This window comes from Hyperolius riggenbachi, chromosome 4 (genome assembly GCF_040937935.1).
Source record: "Hyperolius riggenbachi isolate aHypRig1 chromosome 4, aHypRig1.pri, whole genome shotgun sequence".
NCBI lineage: Eukaryota > Metazoa > Chordata > Amphibia > Anura > Hyperoliidae > Hyperolius > Hyperolius riggenbachi.
The window spans coordinates 45,693,937-45,710,269 of NC_090649.1; positions in this window are offsets into that span (position 1 = coordinate 45,693,937).

Sequence of the window (16,333 nt, forward strand, 5' to 3'; positions counted from 1 at the left end):
TCCCAGCATTGTTTGTGGTGGATTGCCCAGTGGAGGGGATGGGGGGCAGATAGATGGGGGACATCCCAAAGTGTGTGCGTACGCGCAACCGCACGTGCAAAGAGGACGAAACGGGGAGGGGGGCACCAAAATCAGGTTTCGCTCAGGGCGCTGTGAAACCTAAGGCCGGCCCTGGCCGTGTGACTGCCTGCCCCAAGACTAAGTCACTCCCCAATCCCCACACAGCATGTCTGCCTGCAGGCCGCTTGACTGCCTTCTCTGCCACCACCAACAGGGTCCAGGACTCCAGACAGATTTCTGAATCTTTAAGGCTGCTGCTAGCAGCGGCCACTATAATAATTATTCTGGTGCGTGTACATGCCTGCCTAATTTTTCTGGCTGCACTGCAGCTGCAACAACAAAACAAAAGGCATGTAGTTGTGTCAATTCCCATTCGTGATCGTTACCTTGCCGAGGTGAAGGGGCTTGTATATCACAATGAAGCAATGACCGACCACACCCAAGATAATAAGATTGTTGCTTCATTGTGGACAGACCAAATTCGATCAACTGGACAGTAACTGTTGTTCTGTCATTGAGCTACCTCAGCCCAGCGACCATATGGGCTTGAAAACCGCTATCGCCTGCACTCTGGCCATGGTGCGCACCAGTCCAGCACAGCCGTCACTACACAAACAGCTGTTTGCGGTGCGTTACTCAGTGAGTTTGGTCTGTCAGTGTGAAGCAGTACTCTAATTACACTACCTGATTGATGTATACACATGCAAGATGTTTTAAAGCACTTTAGGCCTGCAATTTAGCATTCAATGTGATTTCTGCCCTTAAAACACTACTGTGCATCAAATCCAGATTTTTCCCCTGGACTTTTGTCATGTATCCCACTCTGCCATGCCCCCCTCCAGGTGTTAGACCCCTTGAAACATCTTTTCCATCACTTTTGTGGCCAGCATAAATGTTTGTAGTTTTCAAAGTTCACCTCCCTATTGAAGTCTATTGCGGTTCGCGAAAGTTCGCGTAAACCAAACTTTTGTGAACCAAAAATCGGAGGCTCGAGCCATCTCTATTCACAACCCTTCCCTTGCTTCCCGTTGGTGCCATTTACGGCCTTGTGGCCCATCTCACAAGAGTCATAAAACAAGTGTGGCCATCAGGATTTTCACGACCATTACATGTGTAGCCACAAAACACCTGATCTGAAGTATAGGAAGGTGAGATGTTGGGGCCCTCCCACACCTCTTGGCCCCCTGCAGTCACAGGGGCTGCTCCCTCCTAGTTACACCTCTGCACTTGTGTATTCTGCAGCTAAAGAACCTCTTACTAATGTTCTCATGTCAAGATCCTCAAGAATATTGACTGAAGAAGAATCTCTGCCACATGTTTGCACTTGCCGCTGTTCCACCAAACATTTATTCTGATCAACTTTGTTTTCAGGAAGTTTGTTGGTTATTGCAACTTCTAACCCGACTCTGGATCCAGTGGCAGGTCTCCTCACTACCTTGGCTTCCACTGACGGAGGTTATTTAAACCCTGGCCAAACAGCATCCGGTGCTGACTCCATTTAGCAGCTGCATCATGTTGCAACTGTCTGTCAGTAAGCTCTGTCAGTCCCTTGTCAGTCCTATCCCACCTGTCAATTCTGTCTTCCAATCCACCCTGACAGTCCTACCAGTCAGTCCTGCCTTCCAGTTTGCCCGACTTAGTAGTCCTGCCTGTCTTTCCTCCTCTTACTGCAGAGTTGGCCCTCCTGATGGGGCAATTCATGACCCGGTGTTCACTAGACAGCAAAGTAGCACACCAACTGCTAGGGATGATGAACCATCATCCCTTTTGGGGTACTCTAGTGAAGACCCTTGGGAGTACCCACACCAGAAACTGATGTGGAGATCAACAGGGCCTTGGCAATGTTATCACCAAGATGACCTCCATGATATCCCATGATCTTGGCAACAAAACCAGGGTTAGAGTTAGCAAAAGGAGGTTTGAACATGATTTTTAGGGCCCCTTTATTCCTCAGATCACCCTGCTTGTTGCCACCTCTTATTTTCAAAAATCATGGCTAGTACAGCAGAAGCAGTGATCCTTTACACATTTTTTGTTGTTGATGTTTCTTTTTTATTTTGTTTTCTTCTCCTTCTACACAATAACATACTGGCTGGCTGGCTGTGAGTCTGTGACAACTGACAAACAAACTGCTCATGCTCAGTCAATCGGCCGTCCTCCTTTCCTCCTCAGTCAGAACAGCAGTGACACCTGTCCTCCTCCCTCCTGCTGTGCAAGTCAAATGAAGCACTGCTGCTCTCCTGCCTCCCTCCTCCTCACTCACTGTCAGAGTCCTCACACAGCACAACAAGCTGCTTTTCCCTGAAAATGACCTCTTCACCTCGCTCCCCTCTCGCTTCTCCTCCTACTCTGACTGCATGCTGTAAGTGTAAACACAGTACAAACATGCCGCCTTTAATCTCTGCGCCTAATGCAAGTGTTTCACCTTGCTTCATGAAAGAACCAGTTCTGTTTAACTTACCTTGGGCTTATTGAAGCTCTCTGCAGTCATCCTGTGCCCGTGCCATCCTTTCGCGACCATCCAGTGATCAGTGGTACCCCCCTCAAAGCTGCCCAGCTACACGCCTCCTCATTGTGTTACTGCTACTGTGCAGTATCCTGTAACTGCCCACGACCAGCCAGCTTTCAGGGGTGTCGCTGCTGCTGGCTGGAGGGACTGGGAAGGATGGTGCAGACACAGGATGACTGCAGGGGGCTGCAAGAGGTCTCGGATAAGTTAAACTGTTTTTTTGTTGTTTTGATTTAAATATCCCTTTAAATGATAGCTGGACCCAAAATTATGTGTCCAAAGGAACAAAATGAGGTCAGTCAGTAGAGGGATATATTTAATATATACCCCGAGATTACCTAGCACAGGGAGAGCCATATTTTGTGCCCAAATTATATGTGGTCGTAAGTTACGGATGCAAAATAAAGGGCCATAATTCAGCAAAGGCTTCGCTCGTACTCCACGTCTCCACTGATCTACCGCTGGGGCCCTCTAAACCCCTTCCGCAAGCCCCTTGTTAAATACTACGTGTTGCTGTGCTTCTGTTCGTCAACATACATAGCCGCCTGAGCGACCCCGTTCTACTGCGCAGGCGTGACGTGTCCTGTGCTGGTGCACTGCGGCTGTGTTTGTCCATGGACGGGAGTGCAGCCGCAAACTTTCAGGAGTTCCTGGCATCCAGCGGTGGTCTGGAGGAGGATGTGGGGAACCTCTGGAGGCCCCAGACGCTTCTTTCTACCGAAGTATGTGTCTGATATTTTATCCTCCTTGAAAACGTACAGGTTCACTTGAAGTCATTTTCATGTCACACCCAGAAGCTATGAAATATTTGCTTGTATTAGGATGAAATTTCACCAGAGGATTTGCTGAACGGCCTGAAGCATAGAAGAAAAGCATATTAAGTTCTCTACACTAAAGTTGTGAAACGTGATTGTGAAATCGTTGTGTTTACAGCACAGGGGCGACCTGGGAAGACTTTGCTGAGGTTTTTACAAATAATTATCCAGATTAACTCGGGACAGACAAAATGACCAGGTGTGTTAAAGGACAACTGTAAGGAGAAGGATATGGAGGCTGCCAACAATACCAGTTGCCTGGCAGCCTCGCTGACCCTCTGCCTCTAATACTTTTAGCCATAGCCCCTGAACAAGCATGCAGCAGATCAGGTGTTTCTTCTGACATTATTGTTAGATCTGACTGGATTAGCTGCATGCTTGTTTCTGGTGTGATTCAGACTCTACTGCAGCCAAATAGATCAGCAGGACTGCCAAGCAACTGGTATTCTAACTGCAGTTGTCCTTTAACCTGCTGGGCGGTCTGGACGAGCTCAGCTCGTCCAGTACCGCCGGAGCCTGCCGCTCAGGCCCTGCTGGGCCGATTTGGCTCAAATAAAAAGCAGCACACCCAGCCGGCACTTTGCCAGCCGCGTGTGCTGCCTGATCGCCACTGCAGTGCGGCGATCCGCCGCATGCAGCGGCGAAAGAGGGTCCCCCCAGCCGCCTGAGCCCAGCGTAGCCGGAACAAACAGTTCCGGCTAGCGCTAAGGGCTGGATCGGAGGCGGCTGACGTCAGGACGTCGGCTGACGTCCATGACGTCACTCCGCTCGTCGCCATGGCGACGAGGTAAGCGAAACACGGAAGGCCGTTTATTGCAGCCTTCCGTGTTACTTCTGGCCGCCGGAGGCGATCGGAAGAACGCCTCCGGAGCGCCCTCTAGTGGGCTTTCATGCAGCCAACTTTCAGTTGGCTGCATGAAATAGTTTTTTTTTTTATTAAAAAAAAACCCTCCCGCAGCCTCCCTGGCGATCTTAATAGAACTCCAGGCAGGTTAAACTATGAGCACTTTGTTGTTCAGCCCACAAAGTAAGTATGTAAAGTGCTGATGCTAGGCAGTGACATGACGACAAATTGTCCCCACACCCTCCTGCAACACTTTGATGGGGCCCCATGTCTCTCCTTCATCATAACCCCCTATGTTGTAGGGGCCCATCTGCTAGGGATCATATAACAAATGTGGCCAGCATTGAGGGGCGTAACCACAATGTGCCGAGCCCCCACGCAGAGATCTGTGCATAGCTACTCACCTTCCTGCGTTCCACTCGCAGCTGATCTCCTCTCGTCATAGGCGCTGATACACACGCTTGTGTATCAGCGTCTATGACGAGAGGAGATCAGCTGCGAGTGGAACGCAGGAAGGTGAGTAGCTATGCACAGAGCATCCTGCTGCGTAATTACTCTGCGTCTGAGGGGGGAGCACGGAGGGCGGCCCGGGGAGAGGGAGGGAAAGGTCGGACTGCCCTCCCCGCGGCTCCGGCTCCCCCCTCCATTATGGGGGGTGGACCTACCTAACCTATACTGGGGGAAGCTGCCTATCTAACCTATACTGGGGGGAACCTACCTAATCTAACCTATACTGGGGGGCACCTACCTATCTAACCTATACTCAGGGGCACCTACCTATCTAACCTATACTGGGGGGCACCTACCTATTTAACTTATACCGGGAGGCAGCTACCTAATCTCACCTATACAGGGGGGGCACCTACCTAATCTAACCTATACTGGGGGGCACCTACCTATCTAACCTATACTGGGGGGCACCTACCTATTTAAATTATACTGGGGGGCAGCTACCTAATCTAACCTATACTGGGGGGCACCTACCTAATCTAACCTATACTGGGGGGCACCTACCTAATGTAACCTATACTGGGGGGCACCTACCTAATCTAACCTATACTGGGGGAAGCTGCCTATCTAACCTATACTGGGGGGCACCTACCTAATCTAACCTATACTGGGGGCACCTACCTAATGTAACCTATACTGGGGGGCAGCTACCTATCTAACCTATACTGGGGGGCACCTACCTATCTAACCTATACTGGGGGGCAGCTACCTATCTAACCTATACTGGGGGGCACCTACCTAATCTAACCTATACTGGGGGCACCTACCTATCTAACCTATACTGGGGGGCAGCTACCTATCTAACCTATACTGGGGGGCACCTACCTAATCTAACCTATACTGGGGGCACCTACCTACCTAATCTAACCTATACTGGGGGGCACCTACCTATCTAACCTATATTGGGGGGCAGCTACCTATCTAACCTATAGTGGGGGGCTCCTATCTATCTAACCTATACTGGGGGGTAGCTACCTAATCTAACCTATAATGGGGGGCCCCTACCTAATCTAACCTATACTGGGGGGCAGCTACCTATCTAACCTATATAGGGGGAACCTACCTAATCTAACCTATATTGGGGGGCACCTACCTATCTAACCTATACTGTAGGGCACCTACATATCAAACCTATACTGGGGGCACTTACTTATCTAACCTGTATTCAGGGCACCTACCTACCTAGCTAGCCTATACAGGTGGCAACTATACTGGCTACCTATATTGCAGGCACCTACCTAACTATCCTATACTGGGGGCATCTACCTATCTAACCTATTCTGGGGGCAACTATTCTGGCTACCTATATTAGAGGCACCCACCTAGCTAATCTGTAGTGGGGCACCTACCTATCTAACTTATATCGGGGGTGCCTGTCTATTTAACCTATACTGGGGGCAACTATACTGGCTACCTATTCTGAGTGCAACTAGACCTGGCTAACCTATACCGGGGGCAACTATACTGGCTCACCTATGCCTGGCTACCTATACTGGGGGCCTATAGCTGGCTACCTATACTGGATTACCTATTCTTGGCTACCTATACTGGGGGGACCTATACTGTGTGCAACTAGACCTTGCTAACCTATACTGCGGGTGCCCATACCTTGCTCGGGGGGGGGGCGCAATTTTTACACCCTTGCCCTGGGTGCATTTTAGCCTAGAGACTGCACTGTGACTACGTAATGCAAGAGACTTTATTCTTGTAACGAAGATCCCAGCTTTTAACTTGGCGGTAGGGACAGCATTGATTGCTGCAGGATTTTTGTGAATGGATTCGCATGAGGATTTGCATGAGTTTACAGAAGTATATTTTGACTGTGATGCTGCTGACAATATTATGATGGTTTAATCAGAATCCAGAGTTTTAAAGAAAGCTCAGAAAAGGAGAGTTGTGTGTCCTCTCAGTGTCTCCCCCAGCCCAGTGTAGGTAGCCAGATGCCCTCCCACTATAGGTGCAATGTCCCCCTCTCCCTGCTATGCTGTGAGCGGACCAAAGAAATGGCTCAGTCACGTGCTTGGGGAATAACCATTTGATTATCTTGGGGTGGGGGGGGGGGGCATCTGGCTACCTCCCTCTACTGGGTGATGGCACCTGATTTTACTGGGGGAGTGGCATCTGGCTATCTATACTAGTCTGAGGTTAACATCTCGCTATATACTGAGGGAGGGGACATTTGACTATACTAGGGGACATCTGGCTACTTATTTGGGGGACGGGGGGGGGTGACTATACATGACTGTATGGAGGGACACCTGGCAGGGGCATAACTAGAAATCACTGTGCCCACCTGTAAAACTTTGGATAGGGCTGCCTCCCCCTGCACACTGAATAGAGACTGTCTACCAATCTTTGTCTACAAAACTTTGTATGATTTGTCATCAGTGGCAGAGCAGATGCAGTCTTTAGAGCAATTGTGCAGAGATCAGAAAGCTTTTTCCCTCCTTGCCCTTAGCGGTCAGTCTCTCAGAACAGGACCCCCATGGCTTCTGGGCCCCCCTGCAGCTGCATCCCTTGCAGGTTGTATTGTTATGCCCCTGTCACCTAGGTCAGTACTGAACTGAGGGGGGGGGGGGGGGTGGGGGCATCTGACTATACTGGGGGACATCTGGCTATCTACATGGTGGATGACTATATATGATAGTATATGGATGCCTGGAAACAATGCTGAGCTGGAGGGGGATGGGGGGGCACATCTGAATACTGAAAGGGGACATCTGACTATACTGGGGTGACATCTGGCTACCTATACTGGGGAGGGAGGGGGCACTGGCTATTCGAAGGTGAGGATCAGCATGCAACCTAGACAAGCAAAAAAATGTCCCAGACAAGACAATGTCCCAGTAAAACTGTATTAGGTGACAATTTTTCTTATGAATAACGCGCTACCACCAGGTCTTGTAAACAGCTGGAACTATGTTTGCATTGTAAAGAGAAACAAAAGTATGTATCATGGTTGCAAAGGTAAGGGGAATGGAGAGAGCTGGGGAATTAGCTTTAGGTGGTCACTGTAAGGTGACCCGCTAGCTCTACATGTAAAATTTTCTTTTTTTTTCTTTTTTCTTTTTAAGAGCTGAACTTATAAAACACAAATAATTTTATACAACAGAATTGCACCAGTGTGTTGACCACGTGACACCTTAACTGCTAAATAGTAACCAGTACAACTGTCATCTAAGTGTGCATTATTTACCTGCATACAGTGTTTCAGTTTTACTTCAGCTAACATATGGAAATATGCCTGAAGAAGGGGACTAGATCCCTGAAAGCTTACATCATTTAAATATTAATTATCCATTAAAAGCTATTACTTTTACAAAACATTTATTTTTTCTACCTACCGGTACATAATTTATTTGGCTAACACGGTACAGAAACTCTTTTGCAATTTTGAGTTGAAATTTGGAACTTCAAATTTTGTCTAGAATTCTGTGCAAATTCAGAGTTTGGCAAATCCTTTCATAGCAGGTTCGAAGGGGAGTAGACAACTTTGTAGATTTATTATTATTATTATTATTATTATTATTATTATTATTATTATTATTCAAGTTAAAAATATGTAGCCAAACTGATAAGTATTTTCTGATTAGTGCCAGGACAAGATTTTTTTTTTTTTTTTTTTAATGTTCAGAACTGAGAAGCTTGTAGTCTGCAGTCCTCTGCTGCCCTCTGCTGGCACTCAGGGATGCTGACATGCAGCAGCTGCTGAGAAGAGCATGAAAAAGAGGAGGAAGACAATTTAAAGTGAATCTGAGATGGCAGGAAAGGGATCAGTGAATAATGGCGCACAGCCCCTATGCATAAAAATAGCGCAGCATTAAAAAAATACGCTTATCGCTATTTATCGTTAGTACTGCATAATAATGGCGCATAGGGAAAAAAGAAGAAAAACGGCACACACTAACGTTATTTATCAATAGCGCCCTACATAAGCCAAACTGCAGACGTTATTTAACTGCAAAACGGTGAATGGATTTAATGTAACACTGTCAAGGTTAGGGTTAGGCACTGGGGGGGTCTTAGGGTTAGGCACCACCAGGGGGGTCTTAGGGTTAGGCACCACCAGGGGGGTCTTAGGGTTAGGCACCACCAGGGGGGTCTTAGGGTTAGGGATAGGTACAGGGAGGGTTCTGTGTGAGAGTAGGGTTAGGTATACAGTACAATATACACCACCAGGGGGTGGTTAGGGTTAGGCACCACCAGGGGGGTGGTTAGGGTTAGGCACCACCAGGGGGGGGGGGTGTTTATGGGTTAGGGATAGGTACAGAGAGGGTTCTGTGTGTTAATGCTAAATAACGATAAGGCTTTAACTCTAAATAACAATAAGGCTTTAACGTTAAATAGCGATAAGCAGCAAACGGATTAGCGGCAACACTGTGCGACATTATTCACAGGCGCCATTTTCAGATGGAAGCGGCAGAAAAAGAAAGAAGTAAGAGAGCAAGTAAGAGATTTAAAAGAAGTGTGATGTTTTATGCTATATGATATTGACAGATGCATTGATTTTTACATTGTGCTGACAGAGCATTTAAAATGTAATGAGGATTAGGTAAACTGTGTTTCCAGGGCAGGATTTGCCACTGTAGGCATGTGGCTACAGGCACCTTAGTATGGAAATGAGGCTCACTCCCCTCCCCGAGTGCCTTCCTCCCTCCTTCCCTATGCAGAGTCCTGAGCAAAGTGCAAATGAGAGGTTACTCACCTGGCTCTCCACATTCCATTGATGAGATCTCCTTTCAGTCAGGGGTACCTCTAACTACTTCATACTCTGGCTTCCTAATACCTAATAGTACTAAGGGGCACCTGTAGCTACCTATGACAGGCAAGGGAAGTAAGGGAGAAGTGACAGCTGGGACAGCCAGCACACTCGCAGTGAAGTTGGGTGGGGGTTTGTAGGTCATAGAAAGAGAAGTCTAGGCTGCTAGGACATCTGTGCCTATACGCTTCTGTGATGTAAATCTGGGCCTGTTTGTATCACAGAATTAACTAATAATATAAGGGTGGTATAATACCCCCAAAGGCCTGTGTTGCTCTTTCTATGTAAAAGGAGCAAATTAGACAGGTGCATACAACCTTGAGCCCCCCCCACCACACCCCCACCCCCACCACCCCCAGCAAGATGCTTTTGTACCATAGGGGAAATGTGATATTCCAGCCTGTTAGTATCACTGATTCATTGTTAACACTTTTCTCCTGGTGGACTCAAAACACCAGAGCTGCAGCCACTGCGGCACACTCGGTAGGCAGTAGCAATGATAGGGTGTCCAAGGACTTCTCACTGAATAGGTGCTGGCTTACTGAACAGGAAGAGTCAAGATTCAAACCCTTATTTCCTTTGTCACCTTTATTTCCAAATAATATATTGTCGCCATACATTGTACTAGGGAACATAATTTAAAGGACTACTATAGGGAGGTCGGGGGAAAAAAAGAGTTGAACTTACCCCGGGCTTCTAATGGTCCCCCGCAGATGTCCTATGACCACGCAGCCACTTACTGATGCTCCGGTCCAGCCTCCGGTTCACTTCTGGAATTTCCAACTTTAAAGTCGGAAAACCACTGTGCCTGCATAGCCGTGTCCTTGCTCCCGCTGACATCACCAGGAGCGTACTGCGCAGGCACACACTGTACTGGGTCTACGCAATACACTTCTGGTGATATCAGTGGGAGCCAGAGAGCAGCCGCACAGGCACAGTAGTTTTATGACTTTAAAGTTGGAAATTCCAGAAGTGAACCAGAGGCGGGGAATTACTTTATTTTCTGTGTATTTTAAAGAGAAATACAAGAAAAAAAAGACACAATTTCTTTAATTTCATCCCCTATAGCTTTAAAATGAACAATGTTACTATAGATAAAACACACACATTTTATTTGCCCAGTTGTCCTGGCTATCACAAAATTTTATGGGAGAAGCACTACAGGGGAAAATTGCTTCCTTCCTTAAAGGAGCAGTTTAGTGAAAATTATTATTTACATTAATCACATATCAGTTATTTAATATGGAGAGCATATCTTTCTCCATAGACCTTGTGTTAAAAAAAAGTAGATGCTATCACTTAATTTTGCTTTGGCAGAGAGCTGAGCTGGCTCATTAGCATACTATGCGAAGGGCTTCAGCCTGCTTATAGCAGACACTCCTACTATGGAGAGCGACTTCTTAGCCTGAGCGGGGACAGGCTTATTTTCCCCATATGCGCAAAGAGTGGTTGCCTGACACTTGGCAACCCATGTTTGTGAGTATATCTCTACTTGCTATTACATTTATACCTCAATATCATCAATAATACACTATTGGGGGCTCCCGGTTGTTGTTGTCTTCTGTTTCTGTTTTATTTATCTATAACTGTAAGCATGGGCCCCTTCCCCCCCCCCCCCTGGCCGTGTGCCCTTGCGGCCAGCAGGAGGGGAGCAGTGCAGAGAAGAGGGAGAGCTATGTGCACAGCGGGGAAGGGCGGACGTCTCCCCCCCTTCCCTCACCTTAGGGGACTCTCCCTCCCTCGCTCTCCCCTCCGGAACGAAGTGTTGTGCAGCGGATGGGCAGCGGGCGGAACTCACCTCCGTCTCGCTCCAAGCACCGGAAGTTCTGGTGCGCTGGTCTGGAGCATACCAGACTAGCGGCAAATCCATCCGGCGCCTAAACGAGACGGAGGTAAGCTCCGCCCGCTGCCCAGCCACTGAACGAGACAGAGGTAAGTTCCGCCCGCTGCCCAGCCACTGCACAACACTTCGTTCTGGAGGGGAGAGCAAGGGAGGGAGAGTCCCCTAAGGTGAGGGAAGGAGGGGGGAGACGTCCGCCCTTCCCCACTGTGCCCATAGCTCTCCCTCCACTGCGCTGCTCCCCTCCTGCTAGGGGCACACCTGGCTACTTATTCTGGGGACATATACCCCTCTCCTGCCTACATATACTGGGCACATATGCCCCTGGCTACATATACTGGGCACATATACCCCTGGCTACATATACTGGGCACATATACCTCTGGCTTCATATACTGGGCACATGTATCCCTGGCTACATATACTGGGCACATATACCCCCGGCTACATATACTGGGCACATATACCCCTGGCTACATATACTGGGCACATGTATCCCTGGCTACATATACTGGGCACATATACCCCCGGCTACATATAATGGGCACATATGCCTCCACCTACATATACTGGGCACATATAACCACAACTACATATACTGGGCACATATAACCCTGACTACATATACTGGGGACTTATACCCCTGACTACATCTACTGTCTTGATGGGGGCACCTCATGATTGCTGAATTTGTCTTGTTGGGGGTCACATAATTGCTAACTGCGAGACTATGGAAAAAGCTGGATTATTATATGAGACAATAGCATTAAACCTACTTTTTCAGCTTTTTAAAAAACGAAAATGAAACTGGGAGGTTCTAAAAAAATGAACACATTTTTCTGGAGTCGGATGGATGAAATTGTTTATCTTCACAGTTTATTTTCAAATTGGATTTTCCATAATGTTCATGTATGAGTTAAAACGTTTGTATTTAGTTTAATCTTTTGCCGCCCGCGTCAAGCCGATGGGCGTGGCCGCGGCGGCAGCCCCAGGACCGCCTAACGCCAATTGGCGCAAAGTCCTGGGCTCTATTTTGCAGGAGATCTCCTGCTGGGGGGCGGAGCTCCGCCCTGCCTTCAGCCGCTCGGGAGACTGTTAGACGGCATGATCGCCATCTATTTACTTGGTGCAGCGCTGCATTGGGGACAGCCGTGTGACACGGCTGTCCCCCTGGGGACAAGAGAGCGATTGGCTCTCATAGGCAGAAGCCTATGACAGCCGATCGCCATAATTGGCTGGCTGTGGGGTGGGAGGGAGGTAGGGAGGGTTGATATTTAAAGAAACAGGGGTGTTTTTTTTTTAGAAAAAAAGAAACAACAATATTTATATAAAAAAAAATAAACATGGGGGAGCGATCAGACCCCACCAACAGAGAGCTCTGTTGGTGGGGAGAAAAGGGGGGGGGGGGGTCACTTGTGTGCTGTGTTGTGCGGCCCTGCAGCTTAACTTTAAAGCTGCAGTGGCTCATTTTACTAAAAATTGCCTGCTCACTAGGGGGGTTTAGCACTGCAGTCCTCAAGAGGTTAAATTGCTGTTGGCACTTTGCGATAGATAAGTGACTTTTGGGTTGCAGTTTGGGCACTCGACCTTCAAAAGGTTCGCCACCACTGTCCTAATCTATTGCTAAGTTCATGTAAACTTGTCTCCACCCATGACCACACCCACATTCTGGTTCATGACCACACCCATTTTTCGGTAGCCCCATTTTCCACCCACACAATTCCTCTCCCCTTTTTGCCCCCCCCCCCCGGGAAAATTTTCTGCGGACGCCCATGAATGTAAGGCCATCTTAACCTCCCTGCCGTTATAAACAATTGCTGCGCACGGCAGGGAGGGTGTTTTTTGGCATTTATTTTTTTGTAGCATGTAGCTAGTCTAGCGCTAGCTACATGCTTCCCCCCTCCCTGCGGCGTCCCCCCGAATGCGCCGATCGCCGCCGGCGCATATACCCATCCGGAAATCCCGTTCTGAACGGGATTTCCAGGAGGGCTTCCCCCGTCGCCATGGCGACGGGCGCGATGACGTCACCGACGTCATCGATGTCGTGACATCAGAGGGAGTCCCGAACCACCCCTCGACGCTGCCTGGCACTGATTGGCCAGGCAGCGCACGGGTCTCGGGGGGGGGGCACCCTCTGATGCGGCGGGTTGCGGCGAATCGGCGCAGAGCGGCGGCGATCGTAAGTTACACGCAGCTAGCAAAGTGCTAGCTGCGTGTAACAAAAAAAAAATTATGCAAATCGGCCCAGCAGGGCCTGAGGAATCCTCCGCGGCAGGTTACCCCGAGCTGAGCTCGGGATAACCGGCAGGGAGGTTAAGAGAAGTTTACTATATTGTTGGTCATATTCTTTTACACAGCACATTTTTTTATATGCAGTAACTTAGAGGACACCAACACTGAGGGGGGTATAGTGGCTGTCATATTTATTTCCTTTTAAACTCTTTGGGGACTGGCTGCCTACCCCCTTTAAGGACCAGGCCATTTAAAATGCGGGGGGGGGGGGGGCACATTTGGGAGGGTCAGGCAGCTGGGTCCGGTTTTGCCAGCAGCCTTTACTCACCTCCCAGTCTCCAGCGATGAGCAGCTCTAGCCCCCTCCGCTCTGGCCAGCATCCTCATTCACACTGCGGTTAAGTTCTGGGTCGCTACTTGATAACATCATCAAGCTGGGACCCGACACTTAACGCAGAGCGGGTGGAGATGCCGTCCAGAGGGGAGGGGAGCGGTGATCATAGGGGGGACGCCAGGAAGGTGAGTCCCGGTCCTCTTCTTCCCCTCAGACCATCGCTACGCGATGGTAGGTGGCTTAGACAGTCACAAGTGCGTTGTAGGATTTACATTATGCGGCCCGCAAAAGGTTAAACAATATCTGCTGCTCTATTTGGCATCAGTAGTGTCTGAGTCACACACCTGAAACAAGCATGTGGCTAATCCAGTCAGGCTTCAGTCAGACATCTTATGGATGAATGATGATTTATTCCAATTTAGTCTTTATCAAATATGGCAGATACAACAGCAATTCAGCAACAACCCCAATACATCTCTCGGGTATGTATTAATACATCGCTGGCGAGCTGGGTGGAGGGTAATCTAAATGACTCTTTGAGAAAATCGATTTTAAATGCAAAGAAAAATGATTTGTAAACTCAGAAAAATTACAGTTTAACCACTTCACCACTGAGGGGTTTTACCCCCTGAGCACCAGAGCAATTTTCACCTTTCAGCGCTCCTTCCATTCATTCATCTATAACTTTATCATTACTTATCGCAATTAAATGAACTATATCTTGTTTTTTCCGCCACCAATTAGGCTTTCTTTAGGTGGGACATTATTCCACGAATTATTTTATTCTAAATGTGTTTTAATGGGAAAATAGGAAAAATGTGGGGAAAAAAATAATTATTTTTCAGTTTTCGGCCATTATAGTTTTTAAATAGTGCATGCTACTGTAATTAAAACCCATGAAATTTATTTGCCCTTTTGTCCCGGTTATAAAACCGTTTAAATGATGTCCCTATCACAATGTTTGGCGTCAATATTTTATTTGGAAATAAAGGTGCATTTTTTTCAGTTTTGCGTCCATCCCTAATTACAAGCCCATAGTTTATAAAGTAACAGTGTTATACCCTCTTGACATACATATTTAAAAAGTTCAGTCCCTAAGGTAACTATTTATGTATTTTTTTTAATTGTAAATTTTTTGATTTTTTTTTTAATTACAAAAAAAAAATATCGGGATTGTGGGAGGTAACGAGTTAATTTTTTGTGTAACACTAATTTATTTCTATGTAAAAAATGCTTAGGGTGCAGTTTTACTATTTGGCCACAAGATGGCAACAGTAACTTTTTGTTTATTGCGACCTGCGAGCATCCTTCCGGACGCTCGCAGGAAGTACTAGGAGGCTGTGAGTGTTTGTTTTTTTTTCACAATGATCGCGCTGCCCATCGGAGAGCAGCGGATCATTGCGGGGCTTAGAACAACGAACGGGAATGGATTTTCTCGTTCATTGATCTCCGGGCGAGCGGGCAGCGGCGTGTTTACTATCGGCGGGCGGCGTGTTTACGAGCGGGAGCGCGGGCAGCGGCGGGAGCGTGGAAAGTATGCATTTCTCCGTCCCTGGGGGTTAAAGGATGGAAAAAGGGACGGAGAAATTCGTACGGGCGGGGGTAAAGTGGTTAAAAAACATTTTTCCTTGTGTTTTTAAAATTGATTTTTTATCAAAAACTACAAGGTCTTTTTGAACAATTATTTTTTAACTTGTACCCACTATTCTCCTTAAAGAGAATCTGTATTGTTAAAATCGCACAAAAGTAAACATACCAGTGCGTTAGGGGACATCTCCTGTTACCCTCTGTCACAATTTTGCCGCTCCCCGCCGCATTAAAAGTGGTTAAAAACAGTTTTAAAAAGTTTGTTTATAAACAAACAAAATGGCCACCAAAACAGGAAGTAGATTGATGTACAGTATGTCCACACATAGAAAATACATCCATACACAAGCAGGCTGTATACAGCATTCCTTTTGAATCTCAAGAGATCATTTGTGGTTTCTTTCCCCCTGCAGCTATCTTCCACTGAAGTGTCAGGCTGTTTCTTCCTGCAGAGTGCAGACAGCTCTGCCTGTATGTAATTCTTCAGTATGTGAAAGCCCAGCCAGCTCGGAGGACGATTTATCCAGCTTGTAAAAGAGAAGAGAGAAGAGAGAAGCTGCCCTAATCTAAATAATACACAGGCAGTGTGCATAGAGGGGCCTGGAAGGGGGAGTTCATAGCAGAACCACAACACTGAAGAACTTGGCAGCCTTCCAGACACAGGCCGACAAGTCTGACAGGGGAAAAATACATTGATTTATTACAGAGACTGTGATAGTACAAAGTGCTGCAGTAAGCCAGAACACATTAGAATAGCTTTTGGAACTTGTAGGATGATAAAAAACAGGATGCAATTTTTGTTACGGAGTCTCTTTAAAGGGGTTCTCTTGCACCTTTTAAAATA